General features: G+C 41.1%; 1 protein-coding gene across 1 annotated transcript in view; it reads right to left on the bottom strand.

Annotated features, from left to right (window-relative positions):
- The window catches only part of GRM3 (glutamate metabotropic receptor 3), a 99,241-nt gene extending 81,171 nt beyond the window's left edge, over window positions 1-18,070 (bottom strand). Inside the window, exon 1 of the mRNA XM_057366419.1 lies at window positions 17,600-18,070. The gene's annotated coding sequence lies outside the window, so the exon portion shown is untranslated. The remainder of the gene's footprint in view (window positions 1-17,599) is intronic.
- Between the last annotated feature and the right edge of the window lie 960 nt (window positions 18,071-19,030).

The following is a 19,030-nucleotide window of genomic DNA, read 5'->3' as shown; positions in this document are numbered from 1 at the left end:
ACATTTTTAATTTGGCATCCCTGAATATTATGGATGGCTAATTCACAGATCTACTGATTTTAAAGGCWTAGGGGCCATTACTGACCTTCCAGATTGACCTCTCATAGAATGCAAGCAAAAAGACCTCCCTGTATAAATTCCCWTTTCAAGACTAACAGTTTAACACTRAGAACTCAGCAAGTTTTGGACTGGGTTTAAACAAAGGCTTCTGTAGCCCATGTCTGTCATGATTCAGTGTCTGACAGAGGATGTCTGTGTACAAGGAAGTTTAGGTGTAACAGTGCAAGGGATCCCCATCAGCACAGGTAAGTTGTTGCTTTCACATGTAGTTAAAAAGTCAAACCTCAGTGGAAAGGCAAACTCTGAATTCTGGGTGAGAAAATTCATTTTGCAAGATAAACTTATCTCCAAATAAAATATATGACATTGTAGGATCTCAGACACATTTTGCCTTCTTCCTATGTTTTGCAGAGAGAAAAGTGTCTCTTTTTGGAACAGACACAGAGTAGAGTTTTGTGGAAATAAATGAGGGAGGACAWCTTGGCAAGGACCAGGGAAAAAAGCAGCAGCACCATGTTGTCCTCTSTTGCTGACATGGCACCTTCTTCGAGTTCAGTAACAAAGCAGGCTGTGAATAAAATGATGACTAAATTTTCAGTCATGTGAGAAATATGGATAAAATGGAGCCTGCACTGCTGGAGTCCTACTCTAGACATTTAGGTGAGATTCTTTTAATAAAACAGTCAGATTTTATGGTCTTACATGTGATCAGGTTACTCAAAGGCCCTTTTATAGTCACTTWAAAGAAAAAAACAAAMCTTTTTTTGAACATGACTTTTTTTTTCCCATAGTGGATGTCTAAAACAAGTCAGTTGAATCCCTCCTTGAAAGCATAATTCTTTTTATCATGAAATATGACTTTCCAAAGATGCAGATCTCCACACCGTGGCTTCAGGTTATATCTGCTGAGGTAAATCCCACCCTGAAATGCTTCTTTTTTTTGATTTGTAACAAAAAAAAAGAGGTTGTGGAATGCAATGACCAAAAGAAGCACCGGTTCCTTGGTAGTCACAGAAGTGGTGAAAAGTAGAAGAGATTACTACAAATACTTTCCCCCACCCCCTAAAGTTCACAARCTGCTTCTGAGCTGGAGAGAGTAAGATTTCTCATGGAAGGGGTAATGGTGAGAGACTTCTTGTCCTTCCAGCCATCTGAGTGGAAATCAAGCCAGTTTTTCTTCTTTTAGAAGGACATGGGGCAAATAAAWCATTACTTTCACTGTTGGTGTTAATCACAAAAAAAGGCTCCAATATAAACCCATTCATTTGACTTGAAGTGAAAAGAATTACTTGCCTGCTTAGTAAAAGTTTTTACGAGGTACAAGTCTGAAGTCTCTGAGATAAACTGCAACTCTTTGGTTAACTGCAAGGAGTCCTCAGGAAAACAAAATGACACTGGAGACCCAGAGGCAAAACAATTAACATAGTTGTGCAATCAGCTGAGCCTTTGCAGTTGCTCAGCACACATTTGGTTGGGCTGGAGTAACACACRACCCCAGGGCTTGGGGCACAAGGTTCTCAGCCTGCAGACAGCAGGAACCTTGTGGGCAAGAGCAAGGAGACCACTGCCATGTGCCAGGCACCAATCCAGATCATACTGTACTCTCTACAGGTCCAAAGGCATTGCAGTTCTAGTCCAGAGAATGGGCCTGAGCTGAGAAAATAACCCTGTTTGGTGATTTCAGGTATTCTTGCCCGCTGTCACTCTGAAAAATTCAGCAAGAGTCCGAGATGCTCAAGAGGGCCATCTCCCAAAAATGCAAGAGGCAAAAAGGAGATGGCTAGGCAAGCTGTCTATAGCCTGAAGGCTCTTAGGAAATTTTGGCTTAGAAACATCTGAAGGATGTCATTAAGCTGTTTTCCTGGGTTCTGCAGTGGATTGGGAGGATTAAACAAACAGAGGAAGAGCTCCAGGCCCTAAAGCATGGCTGATAGTCAGCAATGAGGACAAGAGCCATGGAAAAGCCTACAGATACCCCAGAGAATGACAAGCTCCTTCCCTCCATCTCTGTAAAAGGGAATTGAACCTGGCACCAAGTGAGGCTGAGCAGGGGCTGGGAAAATGCTATAGGGATTTTCCTCACTGAGGAAAACATCCCTCAGCCTGAGGTTCATACCCCTGAGCCTGAGGTTTAGCAGAGGCTGCTGCCTCCAGTGGCTTCACTAGAGAAGACCCAGCCCGAGTGAAGAGCAGTGAGCAGGGAGGATGAAGTGTTACCAGAACCTGTTTACTCAGGAAAGGCTTTGAACCAAATTGTTTTTGTTGCAATAATGAACTTGGGAAGCACTGTGACCCTTGAAGGAGATTTTATTGATCATAGCAGAATAGGCCATTAATAGAAAARAAATTATCAGAGAAAAAGACATTTCTGCCATTCTCAATGCTGTTTTCATCAAAGCCTTTTCACCAGCAATAGCTCTTTSTTTTACTTATCCTCTATTTTATTTTCAAACTAATGCTATTTTCTTCACTAAACACTAAGTCCTTTACTTTGATAGAAACWAAATATTTCCTTTAATGAGCATTATTAAGAGATAATAATGTTAAGCATTAGTTGGAACCAACATGCAACAAAAACTCAGTGCCATTTAAAAACACTTAATGYACAGGCTGAAATTTGTCATCTCACTAAAGAGCATAAGATTAGAGGTGCTACAACTTAGAAAGGAARCATTATCCCCCTGATGAGGTAGTGCTTTCCTTTGTACTAATCACACTAACAGTCTAAAACATGTCTTTGTATTTATTTCTTATGTTAAAAACCCTAACAGAATGTTCCTGTAATAGGAGACAAAGAAAAAAAAAACAAACAATCTTAGGACTCTGTTTTTTTCAGGAGCATTACTTTGAATTTTCTAGAGGCAATGAATGTTTCATGGCTTAATGGCCTATTCAGCTGACTGGAAGATCTCTCAGCCTGAGACTCACAGTTTTCCAAATCCAGTCAGCAGTCTCAGGTACATCACAGTTGTGGTCAGACCAGATTGCAAGCAAAGCTGCATCAAGCTCAAGGGGTGAGAAATTAATTGGGATGAAAGAAGAATTTAGGCATCAGTCATTAGCTAAAGCAGAAATGAACTTAAACCACAAAAATAAATATTTAGGCTAGACACTAGGGGAAATGTTCTCATCATAAAGGTACTGAGGCACAGGTAAAAACTCCACATCACAAGTTTTCAAGAAGAAAGTGACCTTTTTTCAGAAGTGACATGATAATACTGACTGTGCTTTGGGGCAGGAGATAGATTGAATTGTCTATTCTGGCTTTATTTAYGTTGCACAACCCCCATAATTCCCATATTTACAAGCTATCTCTGTCCTTGGAGCTTGTAAGAGTGCAGTTACACTGATTTACACTATTTGGGGGATTGGGACATGTTCATGACTCATGTTCTCCTGCCATCAATTCCTCAGCAGCTCCCTACTGGTGATGGCCAAGCTCAGAGTGCAGCAGCCACGCTCAGTGAGAGGGACAAGAGAAATGTTTTATTACTGTGCAAGGAATTTGCTGCAAAGTCTACACAACTGCTTGACTAAGAGCAAGGGAAGGAAGAGGCTGACTTTGAAAACCCAAAACTGCCAAYGTTATTATCTCTAGAAGCCATTAAATGATGGAAGTGCAGCACTCCTGACAAATTGAACAGCACTGCCAGTTGCTGCTACRCAGACCAGCTCAGCTGAGTTTGTTGCTAATTTATCACAGTCTAGTGTTTGACCCACTGAATTCCCAATTAAATTTTTATACATTYGTGAACTATTTATACTGTATGAAAAATCAATATCTTTTTATTGTTCACCTGATTTAGGATGGATAAAAGGAATATTTCAGTATTCTCCAGGGTGAATGCAGAGAGGCCTTGAATGATGAAAGATACAGTATCTTTTGAATGGAAGAGAAACTTCRGGGTAGAAAAGAGTGTAATTTACACAAAATATCTTTCTTATTCATGAGCCCTGAAGTTACATATCCACATACATTTTTTCGCAAACTCACAACMAAACAAAATGTCCTTTTAGAAGACAAAATCTAATTCTTTAGCACTCTTTAAGACAGAATTATTAATTTGGAAAAATTTTTCTTTCTGAATTTCTTTGCATTTSGTATGAGCCATAAAACCTCAAAGGAGTTATTTGAATTTCAATAYCATCTCACACTTTTATTAAAATATACTATAACCCTGCTTCAGTAATTAACATGAAGATAGGACTCTTAGTCTAAAAACTGAAATCTCTCAGTTATTTCAGATTTCCCTAAGTATGCTTTTGATTAAATAATTACTGAACAGCAGTGTTAACAATTTATCTAGGATAGAGAGCATGTCATAAATTTCCTACTCATGTTCCTGCAGTTTATGCTTTTGCCAATGTGTTTCATGAGTATTTATTAAAGATGACGCCTTGAGTTAATAACATAAACTACCTACCAGTTTCATAATCATCACTGCAGTGCAGAAAGCTTTACAGTTACGGTAGTTCTGCATTGACGATGTCAACAGATTTACTGCATTCATTTCCTTATGCAAATATTCCAAAAACATACATAACTTTATAACCTTATATAGCATGCTGCCTACACAGGAGGGTACCAGAGCCTGTGAACACGCAGAGCAGACTTTAAAGTTGACAGCACAAGTTGTGCTGCTCCTTCCTTTCTTTGTTTATTTGTTGTCCTAGTATTAGAGCCCATTGAATGCTGTGTTTTGTACACACATAGGGATTTCTGCATGGTCCCTACAGTCAGAGGGGACATTGCTCATGGCCTTCACGTGACTTGTCTGTCTCTAGTGAAGTCATTCATAACGAGTTTGCATGTGAATTAAGCAGATTAATTCTTGCCCTGTACAAGTACATGATTTACCCCTGCATGGCACAGCTTGCTTCTCTCTTGCAGGACAACCTWCCTTGCTCCTGCAATTTGTCCATTTTCCCCTCTCTTCCCCAAGAGAAGCACAATGCTCTCTGCTCTGAGTGCCTCTGCTGCACCTCACCAGGAGAGGTTTGCAAAACAGAGACCTTGGGATAGGAACCCTGAATTATGTTCAGGTCACTGAGAGGAGTGTTAGGTGGAACCCTGAAACATCTTGATCTTAATATTCCTTTGCTATTACCCAAATCAAGATCAATTTTACTTAGGTCTTATCTAACTCATGTCTTGGCTAATTCATTTTTAGACACTTTGGTTACAGGAACTTCTTAGATTTCCCAGTAGTTTATTCTGTTTTTCCCACTCCTCACAATCAAAAGTTTTTCCTGAGGTCTAGCCTTCTGTGTGACAGTTTAAGCCTTTTACTTACCTGTGACAAATCTATTTTTTCCACACAATTCTTCATGCTGATACTCTGTGCATTCCAAGAGATTTATATTCTTTTTTAAAGCTTAATTCTCAAAACTGGGCACTGCACCCCGAAAGTAGCCCTACTAATGTTGAGTAGAGATTGATGTTTACATTCCATATCTTGAAGACAATATTCCTGTTTATTAATCCTAGTAGAAAATTTCCTTTTCCCACAGCAAGCAGAGTCCTGCTCTGCTTCTGGGCTTCCATAGCCTTAGATCCATTCCTGTTGCTCTGCTACCTGGCCTGTGGCTCATTCCCCATATTTGTGGTTATATSTAATTTTATGGCAAGTCTGTTTTTCTCCAAGGGTTATTTTGGGTGCCAGAATCTGACAATATTAATGTGTAGCTGATCTGAAAAAAGAAATTACTTTTTGGAGCTTGGAAGACATGATAATCAAGTTAGCCATCAATAACTCTCTGTCTACTTATCTGGCAAACAGGTAATCAATTACACATCAAAATAATGTAGAAACTAATAAATAGTAGTAGTGAGCAATCAGCAATAAATWTTAGATCAATTCTTTTGGGTCAGGTACAGTCTGGACCACTTTCATAGAACATTGCATAGAACTATGCATAATTTTGCAGAAAAATATGTCTTAATTAAACATGGAGACTATCTGGAATCAATACAGATGGAGAATGCATTCACATTAATCTTATTGAAGGAATTTACGTTTTATTTTAGGAAAAGAGCAGTACAGAGAGTTCCAGTCACATCTTGAAGTCCTTCTGCTACTGCTGTCATGGAAGTTTTGCTTTAAAAAGGACTATAGGATGCAAGACCTGYATTTCAAGTGAGTTTTTTTAATTAATAAGCATAGGTGAATTAATACATGCAAAATAATTTTGGCAGGGATAATAATGGAAATAGCTAGAAAAAATATTGAATGGATTAGCACACTTAATTGGTCTTAGGTTGCCTAATGAACAATTAGCCTTGTGTTTAATCCCTCTCAATCCATTCGTCTTTGCAGCTCTTCCTCTCTAAAGATAAACAAGGATCATTCCAAATGTGCTTTTGTTTTTGAAACTACTTATATGAGTATTTAATTGTAATCATTGGCATGGAAACCATCTTATAAATGGGAATGGGCAAATACGGCCCATCCTAGAGCACCTATTAATTGGTTCTGGCAAAAAAAAAAAAGTTGCAAAAAAAAATGCAGCACTTTAAGATATGACTGAGATAAGTCCTGCTGATTAAATAGAGATGAATCTACCATGAAACTGTTTTCAGGCCTTGAGAATGTGCTGTTGACCACCCAATAAGAGGCACTACAATGCCAGGCCCAGGTACTCCATTYAGTATGATATAGGTTCAAGAGCTGACATATGAGATGAGTGTTTGGGATTGCATGAGCTATCAGTGGATGGAAAAAGCATCAAACTGCATCCATGGACTGCCTGAATGTGCCTTTCTGTGTCTCCCTGTCCCAGACTGTAAACAATTACTACAGATACACAAGTAAATGCTTTTTTTCTTGTCCTTCCTGAGATTTTATTTTTTCTTTTCTTTTAGCGGAACTAATACTCTCTTATGCATGAACCTAACAGATGTAAACAGTCCTCTAAGGAGCCTTTGGGGTAAGTACCTGTGGCAGCTTTATTAGGACCTCACTGACATTATCCATGTCCTGGACAGTTGGGGAAATGTTCTAGACTGGCCAGGGAGAAGTTTGAGTCTTAATAAAAGATGAAATTAAACAAGTGAGGCACGAAGTGTGCCTAGGGGTCATGAAGTTCTGGATTCTTGCCTAATGCCACATTTATCAGCTTAATGCAGATGAACTCTGYGTGGGGCTGCCAGCAGCAAAGTCCAGCATCTCATCTGAGACCTCCTGGCTCTGTGGTTATGATCCTGAAAGCGTGAGCAGCTTCTGCCTCTCAGAACAGCTGAAAACCCAAATGAATACCCATGCCACATCTGTATCCATTGCTCAGCTCTGCAATATTCATCAGCATGTTTTATGGTTGGAGTTGGTCTGGAGCCTTCCCTTCTACAAATGTTCCTGGGAGATTTTCTCTGACTTAGGGCAGTCAGGCTGAGGTCAGTGGCCAGAGTGGTCTTTTCATGCTCAACATGCTAAATCTGGGCTGTTGTAGACAATACAGCAGCCAGACATGATAACAATAACATAAATACCCTTTAACAATAGCTGAACCAAGAGAAGCCATTGCCCACAAAGATCCTTCTGACAAAACAACGGGCTCTTCTACCTCAACTGCCTAAAAAAATTTCTTCTGAAATCYTTCTGTGGATGTGAGAGTTGACAATTATTTGGTTGGAGGTGGATGCGTTTGTGAACTAGGAATGACCAAAAGCAGTGAAGAAAGAATGTAGCGAGCAGATTGAAAGGTGACACAATAAAGACATCACTATGGCTCTGTGCGAGTCCTGAGATCTCTTTGGGCAAAATGCTGGGAGGAGTGAGGCTTGGAGAACAGAACAAAGAAATTGTAGGAAGGATTTCTTTGATTTCTTCGAGGAATTTTATATTCAAGTCAAGGGAAGTCAAACCATTCACTGTCTGTACTCATTTTTTGGGTACAGGTCTCAACGAGCTACTGGAGAAGGCAAAAAGGAAAACWGCAAGAAAAACAAGCTACTTAGAAAAGCAAATGGCAAAAAGAAAAGCAGTTATTTCACTGAGTCAGGAGGGGATGACTGAGGAGAACGTTACATAAATGAACATTAAACAGCCAAAATCTAATCCCATTGCAATATAAAAGGCTGGAATGGGAAAGAAGATGCTAAATTGCTTCAAATTTCCATAGCAGAGAGGATAAGAGTGATAGGCTTGSTTGCAAAAAGTGGGATTTAGTTAAACTTTTGGAGACCTTCTATCCATAAGAGCAGTGAAGCACAGATGTATGCTGTTCAGGAAGCTGTGAAATCTCTRTCACTGCAGATTTTAAGGAAATCATTCAACAAGTATCAGTTAATAAAGACTTAAAGACATTTTATGCCACCTTTGGAGGKGGATCAGATGAAATCCTTACTGGTGTCATAATGAGTGGAACTGTAAATTCTGCATTCAGGCAAAGGGAACGTTGTGTACAATCTTTGAAAATGAAGAGTCTTACACAAAAAGGGCCTCTTTCTATCCATTTCTACCCTAATGGATACTGCACTCTTTCAGGATAAGTTCTAATTGGAACCTTGTGCCCTCGCCAGGAAATCACAGGAACTGAGAAGCCCTATTACTCCACAGCCGCTCCCTGGACATTGATTGAAGGTAGTTAGGTCTAAATGGAACTATTTGTCTGCTTTCTTCCTTAAAAATATGTGGAAAGGCAGGCAGATAGCAGTAATGTAAGCCTTGACTTCMTTGTACCTGCTGGCCAAAATACCTACATTTTAGGGAGTGGGAGCATCTCCCAGAGATAGAAGGGCCAACAGGGCACTGCTGGGTCACACCCCACCCCTGCTACTGCAAGTTTCATTTACATTCCACCCTTTGGCCAAAAACCTGATGTACAAATTAAATCTCAGCTCTCAGGACCTGGTGTTGCTTCCAGACTAGACACTTCCCTTCTTCACACTGAATAATGCCACTAGGAATATGTTTATCTGAGCTTGATGCTCAAGGTATTAGCATTAATCTCTAAGCTTTGTCCTGGATATCTGCTTCTGAGAAAAAAAAAAAAAATCTTGTTTAGATGACTGATATTATCGAGAATTTCATAATCCTTAGAAATCTCAAAAATGTCAATGACACAGAAAAAAAAAAAATCATCAAACCTTATTCATCAGAAGTCTCTAATGCTGTTGAAATGTCTGATATTTCCAAGAGCTTATCAGTCTCTAGAACTGTTAAAATAGAAACACCTTTCCCACATTTTCCTTCTCTGCCTTCAACAAATGATGGTTCTTTTAACCTCCTTCTCCCCTCTTTGTTTGCTTAGAGGATCAAAGCCTTTTTATTTATTTCTTTTTCCTCCCAAGCAGTTTCTGGAGTGTTAAAAAAGCACCACCAGTATACTGAGTTTACATTACAAACAAGTTAAAATTCTCAGTCTGTCAGAGCTTTTCTCCTAGGATACCAAGGAAAGAAAAGTTCAACTAAAATGCACAATTAATCGGAGATCACTTCTGAGTGAAGAAGAAAAGGTTTCTTTAAGCAGAGCTATTCTCCTCTTAGAGATTTAAAGTCCACTTCAGAAAGGAAAGTTATTATTCTGTGAAAGTTATCTGATTTTATTTGTATTCCTGGAGCTACTCCATTAAGTAMTGTCCTCTTTTCACCCATAAAATCATCTTAATGAATCAACTGTGGGATTTGCCATATGTAAATGCATCCTTATGACAGCCACATTGACAAGTGAATGGATGAAAAGGACAGGGGCTGCATGTTGCTTTTGTTGGAACAGCAGCAGCGTTTGTTCTGCTGGTAAGACCTGAGGCAGACAGTTTATTTCTTTTCTTGGTTATGAAGAAGATGTGGTGCTTTTTTATTTTCCCTGAGATAAATTTATTATGTAAAAATGGGATGCTAAAGAAGCTTGAGCTGTATGTTTTTGGAGTATTTGGCCAAGAYAGACTTGAGTGTTGTGCTACCATTCCCACACAATTGTTTTCCTTTTCCTCAACTTCTGAGAGCAAAGACTTCCCTGATAACTCAACCTCATCATCAGTCTGTGTAGGATGGGCTCACCCCTGTTTAGGATAAATGCATTTTCTGCTGATCTCTGGTATTGTCAAGGCTCTCCTAAAACCATCACCGTGGCAAGGAAGAAAATGAGCAGCACAATTAAGGGATCCCAAGGGAATACACTGAAACACTTGCAAGGTGGATTTAACAAGTGTACTTTAGTGTGTTCTTACAGTGTTTGGAAATTATCTAAAAAGATTCCTATTAACTTTGTAAATTTCCTAGTCAAATGTTATTCTGTGGATGAGTATTTCATAATAAGGAAAACAAGAAACTTAGTATTGTCTATGCAAATAACACGCTGTAACATCTATTAGGCATTATAAGGTGTCCTTTTCACACAATTTTGTTATAATTTAATCAGTATTACTATACTGATGCCTCACATGGATGTTTTTCTCCCCTACTTTTTGCAAGGCAGAGTTAAATACTGGTAAAATACATCTGTTACAAGGTAAAATCAAGATATTTAATTTGTGGTATTCAGAAACATCTGTAAATTTTACAATGAAACCAAAGGATGTGTCAGCTGAGATGCAGTGAAGATGTCTTTCTGACTCACAAAAGGTTAGTAAAAATGCCATYAAAAATCTGTGGTAAAAAGCAAAGAAGTCCATAGTCATATTCTTGACTRGTGACACTCAACAATCAAATACACACATAATCTCACCAAAAATTATAATGAAGTTTTTTTWAAATTTACTTGTCAAACCAAACCCAATTATATTTTTTGCATAAAAATATCAAATTTGAAATGATCTTGCAGAGAAATATAATTTTGGACATTTCTTAGCCACATGAGCTGATCCAAGCTAACWTTTTTAATGCCTCAGCACTGAACCCTACGTGTGTTACTGCACWTCTTTATCTTTGTTTTTGCCTCCATCCTTCTGTCCATTTATCTGTTTTCTCTTGTAATGAAAATACCAAGAAATAAAATAGAAAAATTAATCATTCTATGAGTTCTGGAAACATCCCCAAAATTTGCTTCTTGATTTTTATCACCTCTCTGACTATGTGAGTCTAACAGCAGGCCAGCCAAYTTCTGCTAAGCATTACAAATGTAATATTTTTAAACACAAGCAGAACATGTCTTCTCATGCTTTCCTGATAATTTGTTCACTAGATGATGCAACCACTGTAAATTAAATTAATAATAACAATATAACAGATAATGGTTATAAAGCAATACAGAAATTGCTAGGCAGTCAGTACTGGATCCGAAAACATCTCAGCCAAAAATCTCTCACCAAAGACACTTGTAGAAATGTTCCCTCAAGCTCAGCTGCAGGTGTCCCACCGTGGAGGGGAGCACATACAAGCTGGGGACAGTTTGGGATCCGAGGAGATTTAATCACAGCTTTGTCATTGAAATAAGCTATCCTGATGTGGWGAGCTGTACTTTTAATGGGTCAAGGTCAACAAGGTCAAGAGTGGTTTAGGAGCCTCTCAGGGAGGTCTAAACCCTAGACTRGCTTCCCAGAGGGCTCTGTTCCTCACCAAGAAGGAGGAGGAGTGTATTTAACCTGCATTCCTATAACAGAGATGATTYCTGCACCATCTCAGCCCTGCTATTCCATGTCTGTGGAGCAGGGAATCACATCACTGATGAAACGATATTTAGGAACTATTAGGGATGAAAATGTTTAGGGGTATATTTAAGCGTAATTTTTAGGAACTTAGCTGTGGAAGGATATTTTGTAAGATTTTCAAACCCTTTTCAAACAGAATCCCATCCTATACCTCAGCATTGTTTTGACCACATGGTGTTCAAAGCCTGTTTCAAGCCATTAATGTCCCTCAGATTYCATTTCTGACACACCAGCTTTGCTGGAAGAGGTTCAGAGTCTCTCAGTATGATCAGACAGCCCCTTGTTGCCCACTTATCTCAGGCAGCTTCTTTGTAGGGCTCATTGCAGGGAACAATCCTGTTGCTGCCGAATCCCAGCCCTGGTGAATTGGCTGCAGCATCTCCTTCACASACCACAGGGCAGTTCCTCAACAAAGTGTGCTTTGGAGGAGCAGCCACCACAAACCAGAGGGGCTGAGGCTCTGCAGAACCCCTGATCATGCAGTTATGGAGCTGTGTGTCACTTTTCCAGATGCAGCATTTTGGTAACACAAAAATTGTCCCTGGTTRGTGTGTGGGCTCGTTAGTGGAGCTTTTCATGCGAGAGGAAGCTAATGTATACATTCTACTCTATTTCTCAACTGAGGGTGCTGTCAGTCACTACATTCTGCACATTTTCTCTTCACTMTCTTTTCCACTAGCATGTCATGTTCTAGACAAAAGATTTTTCTCAGTTTTCAAGCTCCCTTCAGCTCCTTCTTCCCGGCAAGCCCAGGCCCCAGCTCCTCCTCTCTACCAGTGGGAGGTGGCTTTTCCGGACCTCCCACTCCCTTTGATATTTTTTTCTTTCCTTTTTTTTTTGGTCAATCCCTTCTTCCAACCTTTGTCCATGTTTTTCTTCTGATGYCATGCCCATCCCAGTCCTTTCATTTGCTTCCCTGTTTAATTCWTCCCTTTGTTCTCTCCTCAGGTATTTCTCATTTCTCCGGAATAGTTTTGTTTCTTCTCACCTGCACATTCCACCTTCCCTTCTCAGCACCCCTCCTTTCAGGTACCCTGTTCCTTAAAGAGTACTTTAAACTCACATATTCATCCTTCTTCCCATGAAGAACTAAATACCCCTTTATTTCTCCTAATACAGCTCTGTCCYATGAATTTGCTGACTCTGTGCTCACCCACTTAGTGACTTCTGACTTAATTCTCCCTTGTGTGCACTTGCTTGATTTTCCTCTGGAATCTGACAGTGTCTCCATTGACTTCACCACCTTCATCTGCCTTAAAATCTCTTCTTCCCACAACTGGCTTATCAGTTAATTTACTTTTCTTCCAGCTTGAATAGTCATTTGGGTATCTCTACTGATATTTTCCCCCTTTTCTGTCAAACTACTTTCTTTTCTTTATTTTTCCTGTTTTATCTCACACAGAGATATTTTCCTCAATCTTTTTTTTTTTTTTTTTTTTTTCACAACTTTTTTCCCTTCTCTCTTTTCTAAATGGAAAATTTCAAGGTCCGACAGCACTCACCAAAAGTCTGCTGCAAGTTCTCATTTCATCCATGAAAAGTTTATCAACAATTCCCTCTCTACATACATTGCATATTTGATCTAATTTATATACTTGGTGATCATGCTGTGTCCCTTTGGATATATTGGGAAAGTGACTTTGAAGGCCAGGGTCATCAGTACTACCAAGGTCAAGGTTCTTGCCAGACTTTAAAGTGTTCTGAAGAAAGGCTGCCTCGGTAACTGAGGTTAAGACCATTTTACAGGTAGATATGTTGGATCTCAAATGGTTTGGAAAAGCTGCTAACCTGTTTCTACATTTTTTAGGAAATTCTGTTGATTTACATGAGGAGCCCTAATGTTCCTACACAAGCAGTACCATTGCTGACTACATAAATATTCCCATAATCTCAGCATAGCTATTAAAAAGAGGGAGATAATTGTTCCAACAACGTCATTTTATATTTGAGAAGACCAATATCAGATAAAAGCAAAATAGTTCCACAGCCTGTTTTTTTTGGTGTATTTTGTTGTAGCTCTAGTAAATTCTCTTCTTTTTGACTTTTATAGGTTCATGGTGATTTAACCTCCATTAAAGGATTTTAATTACTCTTAAAAGGCTCCTGGAAACAAGAAAGTATATTTTTTGCATGTCCCTGAAATAAATGTCTGAAAACCTCTTAAGACAATAGACAAGCCAGCAAGTCCATTGAGATCACACAGTGGATTCTGGAGTGGATTCTGGATTCTGTCTCTTTACCTGAAGAAAGAGACAATTGCACTAATCTGCAGTTAAAGTACTTCTAACAATGAACTGTGGTTTTCTCTCAGTGGAAATACCTGGCAATTGCATTGAGGCCATTCCCAGGCATCATTGTGCTTTGGGGGATTTTTTTTTTTTTTTTTTTTCCATTTTACGCCTACGGCTAAATTAAACTCAGGATTTTCAGCCAACCTGTATTTTTACAAAATGAAATGTGTCCCCTTTTTTTTTTTTTTTTCCTGCCAGTTTAGGGCTGGATTATCACAGTGAAAGAGTCCTCGCTAAGTTCATAGCAAGAAATAGTCACGGGCAATGACAGGAAGGTGGTGCTACTGAAGGATACTCCACTTCTTTCCTGCCACCTTTATCCCAGGTCTACCACACATTTGCTCTGGACATTCAGGGCTGGCTGTGTGGGCTGAGTGCCTGATTTTCCTTCTGGTCACCTCATTTTTTTGGCTGTGGATGCCCCTCCATGGTAAATGTAACCCACCCAGGGATTAAAGCACAGACATTCTWCACACCAGTACAGAGCAAGAGGACAATCTTCTCTAACTCTCTGACCTGGATTAAGTTTTTGATTAAGCTTTAAACCAGCTCTCAGTTTTSTATCAATAAGCAGAAAACCACCCCAACAGTCAATATTACACCATCTTTGCAACACCTTATGTAACTTTACCATAGATATACACATTCTCACACAAAGAGTARTGCTGTCTGATCCTGGAGTGTGTCAAATGTTTTGGTCTTGTTCTGTGGCAACCTGAGAGTGACTTTATCAATGGCAAAAACTCRTAATAACTGATCAATAACTGTAGTGCAACAATTTGTAGCAAACAAGGTGCAGAAATCCTGATAAAATTTTATAGGACTTTGGAGAGAGCTTTCAAAAACCGATCAGAGAATGAAGTCCCTTCAGTAGGATACTGTTGGCAATTTAACAACCTCATAGACAGGATCTCACACCCCATGAAATCTTGAGGTTAGATTCTCAAATTGCACTGCTAAAGCAGCAGACTTTTGGTGAGTGCACACTTTATGTGACCCTACTGAATTCTTGTAGGCAAATAGAGAATTTAKCCCACCAGCTTTAAAAGTAAAATTTCAATTTGACCCCAAAATAAGCAACATTAGGACCAGGTCTTTCATATCTTACAGTATTCTATATGGGACTCTGTGGGCTACAGCACAATTTGTGTTCTGTAGGACACTGCCATGGGCAAGTTGTGTTCACACAAAACATCCAAATAGTTCTTTCTTTAAATGCCACTACATCTCCCTACACTGCCTTCATTTCCAAATTCAGCTCCACTTATATAACACAGACCACTGAACTGAATGATAGCTTTGTTTGTAATGTATTTCTTTTATTTTGGCTTTCCAGTCTGATTTAGGACTTTGCTTTGTCACATTTATTTAACTGTAAAAACATTATGTGAATCYGGAAATATACTTTACCCCTGCATCYTGCTTTAGATCCACTCTTCCAATGATAAAATTAGAATCTTACTCCTAGGCAAGGTGTCAACATTTGCCTAAAAAAAACTTTATTCCTTTATTTGTAGAAGCTTATAAGTAGGTCATCAACACAAGTAACCCAGGCAAACATCAACAGTGATTAGAAAAGCATCTTGGCTCCAGGATGAAAGTCTAGTTTTAATGTACTTGATGCCAATGCCATTTTACTTGTCTTTAAGTTATAGAGCAGTAAAGSAACTGATATATCTTCTATTTTGAAGTGTATTTTATGTTTAATATATAGAGGGCTCTAGAAATATTGAGAGTAGTGGACAGCATAATTCTTAAAACAATCCCCTAGTAAACAAACAAGAAAAAAAATCACAGATATTAAATTAAGAAATGTTCTAGTAGRGGAAAATTAACTAGCATTGCTCTTCAAATAATCAGTTCATTAAGAAGGATATGCATGAATTGTTACTGATTTCATTCAAAGGATGAACATTTCGGATGTATAATTTTTCCATTACCTTAATCGTGAATAAAAGTAGCTTGATGTGCAATTTTTCCCAATACAACTGGAGAAGTTACATTTYCTTGTAATATGTTAATCAACATAAATAACAGCAGAAGTCATCATGATTGAGGTGAATTTCAAGAAAATGAAAAAGTRATTTTCCTAAAATACATGTTTGATCAGGTGGGTTGTGTGATTTTCAAATTTTTCATGCATATTTAATCAACATGAGATTAGTAAGAKTTCAGCTTACTTATGCAAGCTGAAATAGGTACCAGTCTGTGTCCCAGGCTGTTCTGCTTCACAGTCTTCCAAATGAGTGTTTTTTAAAGTGGATTTAATTAATTTTAAAACAAATGAACTAAAATGATCTTCAGCAGGTGGCACAAACTGAGAAGAAGCCAAAGAACTCACAGACTACCAGCAAAACCTTAGTTCAGTCCAATGCAGTACCGGTGTGATGTATAGTTTTTCATGAATTGGCTTTTCTCAAGATTGCTGAAATACAGGGAYGTACACACAAAATGTTCCTTCAAAATACTGTGATAACCTGGGGGGATAARGCCCCCAAAATCCAACACCACCACCCCAAATCCTCCCTATCCACTGGCACAGAGATGCACTTTCTCACACCCACACGTGTGTCCCGGCCAATGCGTGTGCCTGGCACACACACACAGATGGAAGGTGCATACCCACACACCTCTAGGGCTACAGAAGGTTAGATAAACACTGTCTAGGAATAAAAACCACATTCCTGTGCGTGTAGCACATCCATCTGCACCCAAGCAAGCACATCAGCACAGACACACACTCCTACACAGCCAGAGACACAGGGACATAGGCGAGGCACATGCACGGGCACAGACAGCTCCGGAAGCACACTCACACCTACACAGCTGGCTGTGCACTCACACGGACACACAGATACGTGGGCATACGCATATATATGAGGGAGAGTTACAATGGCTCTATCATCCCTGCTAATTTCTCCTTCCTTTTTGAAATATTCCAATTTTAGGATYCTGGAGCGAGCCAAGTCCCTGCAGGGGAGATATTCCTGGAGGAGCAAAGCACTTGCAATTTCTTAAAGGTTCCCCACCTCTCTCTCCCTCTCTCCCAGCGGCGGATCCGGGGAGATGCGCTGAGCACTCAGCACAGCTCTCCCAGCTGCTGGCTCSACTCTTTCCACCCCAGCTTAGGGAAGGGTATAGGATGGCAAGCGTAAAATCTCATCCCTTCACCCCCAAAGCATGTGAGAGCAGGAACCTCTGGGCAACATCGGGACACAGCTCGATTCTGCTCGCTGCCCTACCCCTCCCAGCTGCCGACTGTAGGATTCCCCTTGCACTCTACCCTTCCTCTGCAAGTGTAAAGGTCCTTCTTCCCTTCCCGCTCCCCCCTTCCCCGTTTTTCCTGACCCCTGAATCCCGTCAGGAAACCTCTTCGGCAATTCGCCGCTCTAAACTTTTTCCTGGCTGCMCAACCCGCAACCCCCGGGGCAGCGGCTGCGTCTGGTCCAGCGGGCAGAATGGGGCGGGGGTGGGTTGCAGGGACCCGGGATGCAGGGATCCAGGCTGCAGGGTGTGGGATGCAAGGAGTGGAATGAGAGGACYGAGATGCGGGATACGGGGAGGTGAGGACCGGGATGCGCGAATCCGAGACGCAGGATGCGGAGACCGGGATGTGGGATGCAGGGACCAGGACGCGGGATAGCAGCGCCCAGCTCCTTACCGTGCAGTGAGGATGGGTCCTGGTGAGGGTCTCCGGCTGCTCCCGGGCATCGCGGGCCTCCCGATGAGCTCGTTAAACATCCACCGGGGAGTGTCACCCCCCAAACTTGTGTGAGCTGCTTCCTCTGGGAACARTCACCCTTCCTCCCCCCCACCTTGGATCGGATCCCGATGGAAACTCATCAAGGCCTCCCAAGTGCTCAGAGGTAAGCTGTGAGGRAAGGAGAGGAAGAGGGGGATAACGGGACGGAGAGGTTGTGATCACCAGGCGATGATCCCCTTCCTTTCCCCTCTCCTCTGGAGCACCCGCTTCCCGTTCCTCTGACCAACTTTGGCTCTGCTTAGCCAGGCAGCGCCTGGGACCGGCGCTGTGAATTGGGGTCCCTTTTCGCAGCCTGGCATCTTTCTAGATTTCCTCTCCTTTCCGGGCAAAGGGGATTGGTGCAAAGCTTTAAATTAGGAGGCGACCTAGAGTTGCAAAGACAGGGAGTGGGAGCTGGCTRGCGTTCGCAGCCCGCCTCCCCCGGCACTCGGCGCTGCGCGGAGGGGCCGGCTGAGCYTTATCCCTACCATTTATTCATTGACTGCGTTCCTAGCTCTCACTCTGGAGCTGGCTATCGCTCCTGGCACGGCCGGGAGCGGGGCTGTGGCAGGAGCCCTGCGAGGGAAGGAGCCCCATGCTGCGGGGCTCCCCGCGGCTGTTTAACTGCGCCGGCAGCGCGGGCAGGAGCGCAGCCCGGTCCCGGGGGGAGGACAAGGGTGTGGGGGGACGGGACACGGGGACGCTGCTGTCGCCTGGCAACCCTGCATCCCTGCCCCGAGCATCCCTCCCCCAGCGCCCTGATTGGACGGGGCCGGGGCGGGGGGAACACACACGCTCCTCCGAGGATGCTGCGCCCCGGCACTGCGACTTGTCGCATCCTCAAAAAGCCGGGAGCGGGCAGGGTGAGCACAGAGCAGCCGGGAGAACCGAGGCAGTTCAGGGCGTTGTATCACGGTCGTCCTGCCTTCTCGCTTCCAGTTAGCTCCATCAATTTGCTTCTGCTTTACGTCTCTCAGAAAAAGAATGTATTTGTGTRTGCATGTATGTGTGTATGGGTGGATAGATGGATAGATAGTCAGACAGACAGACAGATAGAGACAAAGAAAATATACAAATGTATGCACACAAATATATGTGTGTATATATATATATATATGCATTTGTATATGCAGATGCATGTAAATGTATTATCCTCAGTCTTTAAATGATCTCTCTATATTCTAACACTCCTAAATGGGAAGAGAGAAGAAAAATAGTTATKGAGAAAAGATCACTTCAGGGTTCAGCAAGGCTGGATGCAAATGGAAAAAGAAAGCTAGTTTTTGGGTTATATATATTTGAAAACCATAGGTTTACATCAGCTGGAGAGTTAACAGAAGGTCGTGGTCC

The sequence above is a fragment of the Malurus melanocephalus genome, unplaced genomic scaffold (genome assembly GCF_030028575.1).
Source record: "Malurus melanocephalus ecotype Western Australia unplaced genomic scaffold, MMel_1.1 scaffold_65, whole genome shotgun sequence".
Taxonomy (NCBI): domain Eukaryota; kingdom Metazoa; phylum Chordata; class Aves; order Passeriformes; family Maluridae; genus Malurus; species Malurus melanocephalus.
The sequence above is the reverse complement of the archived record's forward strand: the minus strand, read 5'-3'. Positions and strand labels throughout refer to the sequence as shown.